Here is a 13,250-nt window from a genome sequence, read left to right on the forward strand (position 1 = left end):
CCACCTGTCCATGTTCTCCACAGATGCTGCCTGATCTGCTGAGTTACCCCAGCATTTTGTGTCTTTCCTTGGTAAACCAGCATTTGCAATTCATTATATCTCCATTTTAATTTATTTCCAACTGCAGATTTCACTGTAATTCCAAATATTTACCACTGAGTGGGGCTGCATAGCAGCCATCTTTGTTGGAAATTTACTTTGCCCATCTTGACCTCAACAAATAATCTATAAACTCAAATGTCACCTGATTGTCTTTTATCAGTTTAGGTGATTTGTGATCTTCTCATGTTTCTGCTCAATGACCCAGCATTCTTTCCCAAGACCACACCAAATTAAACAAAGATAGTTCTGAATGTACAGTTGCATTTTCCCAAAGCTGTCCAGAACCTGAGCCCTCCCAACTTTTCTATATATCAGCGAGATCAAGCGCAGGCTCGGCGATCATTTCGCTGAACACCTCTGCTCAGCCACCTAAACCTACCTGGTCTCCAGTTGCTAAACACTTTAACTCCCCCTTCCATTCTCACACTGACCTTTCTGTCCTTGGCCTCCTCCATTGTCAGAGTGAGGCCCAGCGCAAATTGGAGGAACAGCACCTATTTGGGCAGCTTACACCCCAGTAGTATGAACATTGACTTCTCTAACTTCAAGTAACCCTTGCTTTCCCTCTCTCACCGTCTCTCTCCCTTCCCAGTTCTCTGACCAATCTGACTGTCTCCAACTACATTTTATCTGTTTGCTTTGTTGTTACCTTCTCCCAGCCAACAATGATCTGTTCTTCATTTTCCTTGATCTCCATCCCCTTTGTCCTGTTTTTACATCTTATACTTCCTTATATGTGTATCTCCCTCTCCCCTGACTTCAGTCTGAAGGTCTTGATCCAAAACGTCACCCATTCCTTCTCTCCAGAGATGCTGACTGTCCCGCTGAGTTACTCCAGCATTTTGTATCTATATTTCCTGAACTTCAGATCACCATTATTCCTGAAGCCTTTGTCACACCTTGAGCCAATGGATAATCCAGATCTGGACTCCTGTACTGCACCCTAGCCTGATGGCATAAGACATTTCCCTTGGCTCTGGCTCACAGCCTTTCAAAGCCTTGCTCAGCAGCCTATTTCTGCATTTCATTATGGATCTTGCCAATGAACACACTGACATACTTATAGTTCAACTTGATCTAATGATTCAGTGGCTGTCACACTTACATCAAGTTTTGTCAGGCTCATATTCCATATATCTCAAGGTACAAAAAAAGGCATAGGGTTATCTTCGTCTTTCAGGCTCCACTGGGTTTGGGTAAAGAACAATAATCAACTATATACAGGTCCAGAGCACAAAATTAAGTGCAGTAGAAGCTTAGCAGGCTAGACAACATCTACGGAGGGAGATGGACATACGACATGTTAGGTTGGGATCCTTCTTCACCCGAAGGAGGATCCTGACCTGTAATCCAGCTTTCCATCTCCCACCACAGATGCTGCTTGACCCACTGAGTTCCTCCAGCACTTTGTTTTATGGATTTGCTGGCTGTTATGGGGCTGCAGGCACTTCCTGATGGGTGGGAATGGGACAGTTTTGCGTGCCTTCTCTCACTCCCCACCATGTCAACCCCTGAGCTACATCAGGATGAACAGAGTTGGGAGGAGTGAGCAGTCACCCACTCACTCAGTGAGGCCAGCTGATGACAGCTCTGCCCATGCCTGCTCGCTATAACATCACGGCTGATCCTCTCCTACACAAGCTTTTGTTCTTTTTTTCTAGTCCTCACCCCCATGCCACCCAGTTTCTTTCCCCTCCTCCATCTGCTCCTCATCTGCGCCTAATCCCTCTAGATCTCCTATTTATTACACCCCATCCCCACCACCCCTCCCTCTGGTTCTACATTTCACTCCTCGCCATACTTCCTTATCAGATTCAACTATCTGCAGCCCTCAGTCTTCCTTACCATCTTTATGATGTGTAGGAAAATAACTGCAGATGCTGGTGCAAATCAAAGGTATCACAAAATGCTGGAGTAACTCAGCGGGTCAGGCAGCATCTCTGGAGAGAAGGAATGGGTGACGTTTCGGGTCGAGACCCTTCTTCAGTCTGAAGCAGGGTCTCGACCCGAAACGTCACCTATTCCTTCTCTCCAGAGATGCTGCCTGACCCGCTGAGTTACTCTAGCATTTTGTGATACGGTCTTTATGATCATCTCCACTCTTCTCCCAATCCTCGATATGCGATTCAACACCTTCTTGCCTAGACCCACCTATCATTTGCCAGCTGTTACCATCTCTAATCTTGAAGAAGGATCCTGACCCGAAGCGATGTCAATCCATTGCCCTTCTCAGTTGCTGCCTGACCCATTGAGTAACTACAGTAGTTTTTTTGGTTCACGATTCTAGCATCTGTAATCTCTTGTCTACAACTTTCTCGTTCATGTTTGACTTACAAACAATTTGGGTTACAAATAGTTCTCAGTTGTAACCTGAGGAGGACCTGTGCATTCAATTATATTTTACTAAATGACACCACCTCTGATCGGTATGTTGCTTCTCGGGCCACAGGCATTCAAGAACTTCATTCCAATAATCTATGACAACATAACATGAAAAACAATTGTCAGAGAAAGAGTAATGTGAACACCTTATCTTTGTATCTCAAAAGACCCATTGTTCTGCTTATCAACTATCATGAAAGTTTGATTAGAGTAGTTCTGCTCAACATGTTTAAAGACTGCTTCTCATTATCAGTAAGCTTTATGAACTCTTGAGGAATGTACCTCTGATCGGCACAAGGTTGTTGACCTTCCCTGTGACAGAACCTTGACTGTAATATTAAATGGGACGATACAGTCATTTGAAATTGCTAAGCAATTATATTATTATTGAATTGCCCAAAGGCAATAAATAATGGTTTTGGTAATATATACCTGTTAAAAAAATATTTCAAATATGTTAACTAATATGTTATTAATATGGTACAATGCAATTTTAACTCTGTGTCTGCTTCAGAAACTTACCCAGAGTGGGATGAAGTAACAATCAGGACATTTAAAACCCCCCCAAAAAGAATGACAGAGCAGTCTGCAATTTAAATCACCGACATTTGCAGCAACATGGCTTGACATGATCAGATAAGCAGGTTATCTCCTCAGTGACTGTGAATTACAGCAGTCAAAGAACCGCAGCTCATTTGTGCCCCAGGTGTAAGTGATCAATGACTGTCGGTCACATTAGCATCTAAGCACCTGGATTTTTTCATTGCTGGTGGTATCTGTTTATTCTCCGGTCCAAGATCTAAAAAGAATTATGTGCAACTTAGAAATTCCAAACTGCCACATATTTCTACAGAGTGAATGTAATTAACCATAAAATCGCCCGTCTAGGCCTTACGATATCTTCAAACTTCCGCCTACATCCGCCCCTTCAGAAAGTGTGCATCTTCTAGAGTTATATGTACACACATACTGATTGAAATGTACCATCCTAGAAACTTGGTGCATCCAATTCTTAGGTACTAAATGAAAACTTAAGAATCCAATATGTTAGGATGAAGGCACCTGTGATTGAAAAAGGGGTTGACAGAGCCAGACCTGACTTGGGTGTTAAGCACTCTCTTTATTTGTGCCAATCAGGGTGTCTTAAAGATAGACACAAAATGCTGGAGTAACCCTGCGCGTCAGGCAGGATGTCTGGAGAAAAAGAATAGGTGATGTTTCAGGTTGGAACCCTTCTTCAGACTGAAAGTAGAGTTGGGGGGGAATAAACTGGAGGCGAGAAAAGGCCAGAACAAATCTGGGCCGGCAACAGATGTCCTCAGGAAGGGTGGAACCCATAATGGCCCATTGTTGGCTGGGGAGGTGTGATAACGAGAAGGATACAAGGATGCGAACAGTGAAACTGGTAGGATGACTAGGGTGGAGGAGGGGGAGAGAGAGACGAGGGAATGCAGGAGTTACATGAAATGAGAGAAAACAATGTTCATATTGCAGGGTTTGTAAGCTGCCCAAGCAAAATAGGTGCTGTTCCTCCAATTTGCATGTGGCCTCACTCTGACAGTGGAGGAGGCCCAGGGCAGAAAGGTCAGTATGGAAATGGGAGTTAAAATGTCTGGTAACTGGGAGATCGCATAGACCAAGGTGGACTGAGCGTAAATGTTCAATGAAATGATCACCTGTTTTAAGAGGCAAATGTAAAATTGGCTGCCCTGAACACAGACAATCAGACTGTACATTGCCTCCCCCACCTCTCCATCTTCTTGAACACTGCCTCTTCTAGCCACACAGGGATACTGTAAGCAATGTAACAGTAATGTAATCTCAAATCAAAGCCCTCTTCACACTCAAGTTGCCTGGAAATGCCCAGCAACAGCAATTTCAAGTAACAGAAGCTCCAAGCCTAACATCAGTCACTCTGTGAGACTGCCCAGCACAAAGACAAAAACACATCTCCCTGTTGTGTTGGGGAATGGCTCCAATGCACACTGAGAACATGTCTCCTCAACCTCTGCAAGTGTGTTGTCAATGAATTGTCTTACACAATTGACTTATAGTGCACTTCATATTTACTTTGTGATTAGCCTTTGCAATATCATAAAACAGCTTGTCTACTCACTTAGAATATTAGAATCATGAACCTTATTGTTACAAAAATGATTTCTAACTGAAATACTTTTGATACTCAGAATGGGACCTAGGGAGAACTTGCTAAATGGCTTCATGGCAAGTGTGGTGTTGCAAGGTCTATTATTTGGACTGGAGGCATTTGACTAGTGATATGCCTCACGGATCTGTGCTGGGCCCACTGCTGTTTGTCATCTCTATCGATAATTTGGAGAATGTTCAAGGCATGATTAGTTAGTTTGTAGATGACATTAAATAGGTGATATCATGGACAGTGAAGATGGTTATCAAGAATTACAGCGTGATCTTGATCAGCTGGGCGTGGACAGCGGAATGACTAATGAAGTTTAATTGAGCCAAACCAGGGACGGACTTTCATAGTGTTTGCTGAGTAATGTAGAACAGAATGATCCAGGAGTAGTTCCCTGAAAGTGGCATCATAGGTAGATAAGTGGCGAAGAAGACTTTTGGCATGTTGGCCTTGATCAGTCAGGGGACTGAGTATAGCAGTTGGGACATTATGCTACCATTGTTCAAGATGTTGGAAAGGCTGCATTTGGTGCATTGTATTCAGTTTTGGTTACCCTGCCACAGGAAAGATGCCATTAAACTGGAAAAAGTGCAGAGATATACAAGGATGTTGCCTGGACTGGAGGGCCTGAGCTTAGGGAGAGATTAGGCAGGTTCTGACTTGATTCCATGGTGTGCAGGAGGCTGAGGGATGATCATGAAGTGAATAGGTAGAGTGAATGCACGGAGTCTTTTTCCCAGGGTAGGGGAATCAAGAACTTGAGGGCATAGGTTTCAGGTGAGAGGGGAAAGATTTAATAGGAATATGTGAAGCAACTTTTTCACTGAGAGGGTTGTGGGTATATGGAACAAGTTTCCAGAGGAGGTAGTTGAGGCAGGTACAATAACAACTTTTAAAAGACACTTGGTATGTGGATAGGAAAGGTTGAGTAGGATATGGGCAAATGGGACTAACTTAAATGGGCTATCTGGGTCAGCATGGACAAGTTGTGCCGAAGGGCCTGTTTCTATGCTGTATGACTCTAATTATGAGTTATGTGTAGTTTGCACAGTACAAACTACACATGAAAAGCAAATGCACAAACTTAACATATGGAAAAGAAAACATGTTTTTGCATGCAAATATTTTGGTCCAGGATGATCTATAAAGACACCAGAACTGAGACTTTAGTGTATCCCTAGGTCTGAGCAATAACAGCATGCAACCTGTGGCATTCTCAGCAGCGCCTGTTTTATGTTTCCTGCCATTAATGCTTTGTCTCTGGTGGAGAAAATCAATACCCAGTTGTAGCACACTATTCCTATCGACACATTCTGCTACCAAAGGCTGCCAAAATAAAAACAGGCATTTAGGACAGAAAGCATTCACTGTGCGATGCAGGTCATCAGAAAAATCATAAAAATCAAAACACAAAAACAAACAAGTTTTTAAAATATGTTTTTATCTGACACTTCCTTTGCATTGCGGATACCACAAACTGAGAAGAAAGCCATGTCAGTCACATTGCAACTCATAAAATGGGACAGAATTTACTACTGCTCAGTCAGAGCTTGTTTTCTTTTTAATGGGACCTTATCCAAATATTTCCCCCCAAATTGCATAAAAATTAACTTTGTCTGATCAAATCCTAATTTTTGTTGCTTCGTATCTCCAGCCTGTTCCCTGTTGTTGGAGTCTTCACTGCCGCTTTTCACATGAAACCATATCATTTTCCAAAAGGCAAACATCTGCTTGCAATATTCCTTTATTACACTCTAATGAAAATCCCGTGTTTCTTAATGTGTTGTTTATTTGCCTTTACAGATTCTCTCATTGGAGATTGTCATATTTAATGGAAGCCTGAGTCCTTCAACATTGATCACCCACTGACATGTCCTAGGCCTAAAAGACCTGGAAGAATACTTGGAATCAAGGTATGGAACAGAAACCAACTTCACCCAGGACAAATAAATAATCATGCAGTCATAACCTTTCATAGAAAACTGCAAAGAATGATTGTACTTTTAAATATTGTGGAAAGGTATCAGAGTAATTACAGCACAGAAGGAGGCCAGTTCAGTCATCACAAGCTTCATGCAAGATAAAACTACTCCCTTATCCTCAGTCTCTAGCTTTGCAAATCATTTCCTTTCAGATACTTAGTCAGCTGCTTTTGAATGTCACAATTGATTGTGCCTCCTATTGTATCCCTGACAATGTATCCGGGACCTCAGCCATTCACTGAGTAGGAAAAAAAAGTAGTGCCTCTTCTGATTCTTTCGCGAATCACTTTCATTCTACCTCACTTCATTCTTGATACCTCCATTTACACTGCCTAAAATTGACTTGATTTTAAGGACCTCTATTAGATCTCCTCACAACCTCCTCTGCAATTGCAGGTAGAGGCTTACAGCATGGTAGCAGACCCTTCAGCCCAGATTGTCCATGCCAACTAAGATGTCTCACCTAACCTAATCTCATTGGCCTGTGTTTGGATGATATTCCGCAAAACATTTCCTATTAATTTCATTTGATCATATTTCATGCATCATTTTGATAAATTTATGCTGCACTCTATCCAAACTTTAAAAAAAACCTTTCCAGAACGGAAATCCCAAACTGGACACAAGTTGCACTCCAGTTGTGATCAACCCAGTGTTTTACAAAAGGTTTATCACAAATTACTTGTTCTTGTGCATTTTGGGTCTACTTATAATGCTCAAGATCTCATTTGCTATTAATTAACCAATTTTCTCAACATTTTCTTGCCACTTTCATCAAACTATGCATTGACACCCCCAAATTTCTCTGCTCTAGAACCCCTGTTAAAATTGTGTCCTCCAGCAGTCTGCCTCCATATAAAATACAAAGTTATAAATCGCAAAGTGGAAGAATGAGAATTACTCCTTCTAGGTTATATTTTATTTGTAACTGCTATTATTTGAAATATAATCATTAACTTTGGTTTAGTTTCCCGTACAGTTGGTGGTTTCAGAATAATCAGTGAACCCTATGGAAATTTAACGTAAATAGTGATAAACCTAAAGCATTTACTATATAGTGTAGAAGAGGGCAAGACAAAAATATTAACAGGGTCAATAATTCTGCAAGTGTATACATATAAGAACATTTTCGAATAGGATGTGACCATTGGCAACCCATTTTCATAGTGACTACAACAAATAGGAAAATAAATCTTGGTCTGATGCAGAATGAAGTGACCTAAGCTCTTATAAATGAGTGCAAAAGTAAAATACATTGACCAGCAAACTGGATTCACCAAGTTGAAAAGGCAGGCAGCCAATATCTTCACATTCTCTGCCAACGAGCACCAACAAGCATATTAGTTAAGAATGTGTTCATCCAGGGTGAATGCATCCAGGGTGTATGCTAGAAAATGATACGAGGTACATTGCAAATCTCAGTCAGAGCCCTTATCCTTTTCCAGGCCCTTATGCCAAATTGGATCAAAATAATTGCAGTTTTCAATTGCATAGTTAATTATACCACTGTAGAGCAACCATACTAAGATTTTTTTGAACACCCCCACCCCCCACCCCCAACTCCCAGTACACATGAAGGCAGCACTGTGGCATAACTGCTGTCTCACATCTCCAGGGACCTAGGTTCGATGCAGTCTACGTGGAATTTGCACTTTTTCCAGTGTCCAGGTGATCAGTTTCCTCTCGCATCGCAAAATCGGATTGTTTTTAGGTTAATTGACCACTGTAAAATTAGCCCTTATAAGCAGTGGATGAAACAATGGGATAGCATAGAACTAGGGTGATTGGTGGTCGGCATGGACTCATTGGGCAGAAGGACCTGTTTCCACGCTGCATCTCTGAGCTAAATTAAAAAGTGCTAAACTAAACTAAAAAAGACTCAGCAGGTCAGGCAGGATCTGTGGAAAGAGAAACAACTCTACATTTTACGTGTTTCTAAACTAGACTAAACCTGTCATCCAAAAGCTAAGTTTATAGTTTATTCATCCATTTTTGGAACAGGATTAAACTACAAATAGCTGCTTCTCCTACCCGTCCCAAATCCAGCTCGATGTGGCCACCCATTCTTGCTGTTCCCTCTATATGTCCTAATGACAAGTAATATGTTTCCAGACCGCAAGCATTTCCCCAGTGATCCTGCCACTGCCTTCATTAGGAACTTACTTGATTTTGGGGGAAATAACCAAATCTTAGGTCATTGTATTCTGTTTCCGATTCAGGAAGGTTACATGCAGATACAAGAACATTAAATAAGCAAACTGTGAAGGGATAAAGGAAAAATGGTTGTGCCCTGGTCAAAGATTATTGCTAAGTAAAGTTGGTAACACGCCAAAGTAAAGAAAAATAAAGGGTTTATTTTCTGAATAGAAGTTAATATCTACTATTATTTCTGCCATGAGTACCTCAGGATCTGACTTGCATTGTATATAACTATTGCTGTTTGAAGTGAAAACCTTTTTTGGAATTTCACATCCAGACTGACACTAGGAGCATTATCTCAGATCAGTACTCTTGACGGCAGCAAGTATCAGCTGGTTCAGGCATCTGGAGCTTTGAGGGGAAAAAAGAGTCAGCACTTCCCTCAATCTCATTCAAGCTGACTGGTGGAAATCACTATCTGCAAACACAAATGATAAGAAAATAGATTCTGGCATTATTAGGTGGAATCTTAAGTGGCATTGTTTCCCAGCATTATCTTGCTGGGAAGCAATGCGTGCCCATGTAAAGAGTCAAACATATTCAGAACATTGGTTCAAATATATTGTGAAAAAGGTAAACTTAGAAGCATGGGCTTTGTATGCCATGACAACTTGTTACAAGGTTGAAATCCATTGTGCAGAGTAACGAAAAAAGTAGATTTGCCAACATCTAAATGTGTAAAGCATGCATTTTGTACAAAGCTATTGTGTATTGCTCCTCTCAGAGGGATAGGATTGCCAGTCGTGACATTGTCTTTCTTGCCCCTTGGCTAATTTTCAGGACAATGCTCTAGGTGAATAAAATAACTCTGTCAATGTGCATGATTTAAACAAAAACAATCAGTCTTAGTACTCAAAATGCGACATTTAAGATTTTTGTTATGTGGACCTAATTTAAAAAAAGTAAGAATGGCATTAGGATGACCAAAAAGGATGGAAAGTAGGATTAATGAGAATCCCAAGGCATTTCATAAATGCCTTAAAAAGAGGGTAGCAAGGGACAAGGAGGAACATCAAGAATAAAGGAAGGAAATTATGCTCAGAATCAGGATGTAGGCAAGGTATGGGTATTTGCATGGGTATTTTCCAAGGGAGAGGACAGTGAGACAGTGAGGCAAATAAGGAGGTTGCTGGGGCCTTGACGAAGATCTTTGTGTGCTCATCAGTCGCAGGTGTGAAGATAGATTTATAGAGCTGTGCCACATGGAAACAAGCTCTTCAGCCCATGTTGTCCATGATGGCCAGGTCCTGGAGGACTGGAGAGGAACCAATGCATTTCCTGTTTAAGAGAAATGGTGACCGTGCAGGAAATTATAGGCCAGTTTCACTTCAGTGATAGAGAAGTTATTGGAGCAGATTGTTAGGGATACGATTTACTCGAATTTATAAAGGAATGGTGGGTTTTGTATACGTGGACTTTGGTAAAGCATTTGACAAGACCCATAATGATAGGTTATTCCAGAAGATTAGGATGCAAGAGATCCATGGTGACGCAGTTTGGATTCAAAATTTGCTTACCCATACAAGATACAAGGTGCAGTGGAAGGGTTTTACTTTGGCTGCAAATCTGTGGCCAGTGGTATTCCACAGGGATCAGTGCTAGGACTGATTGTGATATATATCAATGACTTAGGACAAAAATGCAGATGAGTTGGTTAGTAAGTTTGCAGATGACACAAAAATGAGGGGAGTTGTGGACAGTGAAGAAGGCTGTCAATGATACAGCAGAATAATACAGGATATAATCACAGATAAAGTTGTAAATGGATAGAAAATGGCAGATGGAGTTAATCTTGACAGGTGTGATGTGTTGCGCTTAGGGAGGTGAAATGTAAGGGGAAAGTATATAATTGATGATAGGACCCTGAAATGCATTGATGAACAGTGGGATCTTGGGTTCATAGAAACATAGAAAATAGGTGCAGGAGTAGGCCATTCGGCCCTTCGAGCCTGCACCGCCATTCAATATGATCATGGCTGATCATTCAGCTCAGTAGCCTGTACCTGCCTTCTCTCCATACCCCCTGATCCCTTTAGCAAAAAGGGCCACATCTAACTCCCTCTTAAATATAGCCAATGAACTGGCCTCAACTACCTTCTGTGGCAGAGAATTCCACAGACTCACCACTCTCTGTGTGGAGAAATGTTTTCTCATCTCGGTCCTAAAAGACTTCCCCCTTATCCTTAAGCTGTGACCCCTGGTTCTGGACTCCCCCAACATCGGGAACAATCTTCCCGCATCTAGCCTCTCCAACCCCTTAAGAATTTGATATGTTTCTATAAGATCCCTCCTCAGTCTTCTAAATTCCAGCGAGTACAAGCCCAGTCTATCCAGTCTTTCTTCATATGAAAGTGCCGCCATCCCAGGGATCAATCTGGTGAACCTTCTCTGTACTCCCTCTAAGGCAAGAACGTCTTTCCTCAGGTTAGGAGACCAAAACTGCACACAGTACTCCAGGTGCGGTCTCACCAAGGCCCTGTACAACTGCAGCAGAACCTCCCTGCTCCTAAACTCAAATCCTAATTCTAACTGCATAACTCCCTGAAAGTATTCAGCAAGTTACACAGCATCTGTGGAGAGAAACAGAATTAGCATTTCAGATCATTTACTATTCATCAGAAATGAAAAAAAATGAGATATGTCGGTAATGTTTCCAAGTTTGCTAATCATAAAGAGCAAGGGAGAACCATGAATTTTGAAAAGATTAAAAATAATTTTCAAAAGCATGTACACAAGTAGAGTGGCTAAGTAAGGAGAAAATAGAGTAAAAGTGTGGGAAAAAAGTAAGATTCACTTTAATGAAATTAGAAAACTTGTTAAATGGTGAGAAACCAGTAAACGTTGATTATATTGAAGGATCGTGATGTGTACTGTGTGCAGCGTTTTGTTTCTGCATTAAAGAAGTGTATAGTAGCTTTAGATTCAGTGCAGTATAGATTCACTAAATTAATTCCTGGGATGAGTGCACTGTCCTTTGATGTAAAATTGAGTTCCAGTACTTTGAGAATGTGTATCGTAAATGCTGGGAGATTGATGGATTTAATGAGCAGTTTAGAGGACCAAGTGCTCATATTTAGGACTAAGAGAACGAGAAGTTTCTATATTCACAGAACAGCAAGGAATTAATTATCTCTACCACGAAAAAACACCAGACAGGCTTTGAAATTTTAGAACATGCATTAAAGACTTAACTAAGCAAATTCAGACACTGTAAAGATTGACTGGATATAGCCTCTAAAATATATGTAAGGCAACAGAGAGGTAAAGACACTAAACCATAATAAGCATTTAGTTTTATTGAAAATTGAAAAATCCCTTCTCAATGTAAATTGGCATGAATATGGCTACCTGTAAAAAAAAGTGCATTATTTTATTCCTGATTAAACATTTATAATTTTATTGTTTCCCTACTTTTAGTGGTATATCGTCATACAGCAAAATGTGAACACTACGTAATCAGCAGGAAGGCTTATTTATAAGTTTAGGAACATGTTGTACGTATTCTTAGATTTAGTTCATGCATCTGTCGCTGAACATGATCCTGAGTTATTAGAGATGTATGGCCAGGATTGGGACATACTGGCCTTAACTATTAAAATATTGATTGTTGCCCTCAGGAGGGATGGGGCTAAGTAATTGCAGACAGATTTAGTGAGTTTCCTGCCCTTGTTGAGTTTTAATGCTGTAGAGTTTATTTAGTTATAATCTAATCACACCTCAAAGTTAGTTAGAGTATTGAGTATAGAAGTTGGGAGGTCACGTTGAAGTTGTATGAGACGTTGGTGAGACCGCATTTAGAATATTGTGTTCAGTTCTGGGCACCATGTTATAGGAAAGATATCGTCAAGCTTGAAAGAGTTCAGAAAAGATTTACGAGGATGTTGCCAGGACTAGAGGGTGTGAGCTAGAGAGAGAGGTTGAGTAGGCTGGGTCTCTATTCCATTGAGCGCAGGAGGGTAAGGGGTGATCTTATAGAGGTGTATAAGATCATGAGAGGAATAGATCGGGTAGATGCGCAGAATCTTTTGTCCAGAGTAGGGGAATCGAGGACCAGAGGACATAGGTTCAAGGTGAAGGAGAAAAGATTTAATAGGAATCTGAGGGGTAGCTTTTTCACACAAAGGGTGTTGGATGTATGGAACAAGCTGCCAGATGAGGTAGTTGAGGCTGGGACTATCCCATCGTTTAAGAAACAGTTAGACAGGTACATGGATAGGACAGGTTTGGGGGGATATGGACCAAGTGCAGACAAGTGGGACAAGTGTACCTGGGACATTGTTGGCCAGTGTGGGCGAATTGGACCAAAGGGCCTGTTTCCACACCATATGACTCTTTGACACAGAAAAATAAACAGTATGGATTTTTTTCCCACCATCAACATTATAAATGCATTAATTTTTTTTCCGTACCTCCTGCTTGAGAGTTGAATT

The 13,250-nt window shown here is 41.1% G+C and overlaps 1 protein-coding gene across 1 annotated transcript in view; it reads left to right on the forward strand.

The window, feature by feature from the left end:
- The window catches only part of LOC144592897 (extracellular sulfatase Sulf-1-like), a 156,827-nt gene that overhangs the window by 23,379 nt on the left and 120,198 nt on the right, over positions 1 to 13,250 (forward strand). The window contains exon 2 of the mRNA XM_078398127.1: positions 6,443 to 6,552. The gene's annotated coding sequence lies outside the window, so the exon portion shown is untranslated. The remainder of the gene's footprint in view (positions 1 to 6,442; positions 6,553 to 13,250) is intronic.

This window comes from Rhinoraja longicauda, chromosome 4, assembly GCF_053455715.1.
Source record: "Rhinoraja longicauda isolate Sanriku21f chromosome 4, sRhiLon1.1, whole genome shotgun sequence".
Lineage (NCBI taxonomy): Eukaryota > Metazoa > Chordata > Chondrichthyes > Rajiformes > Arhynchobatidae > Rhinoraja > Rhinoraja longicauda.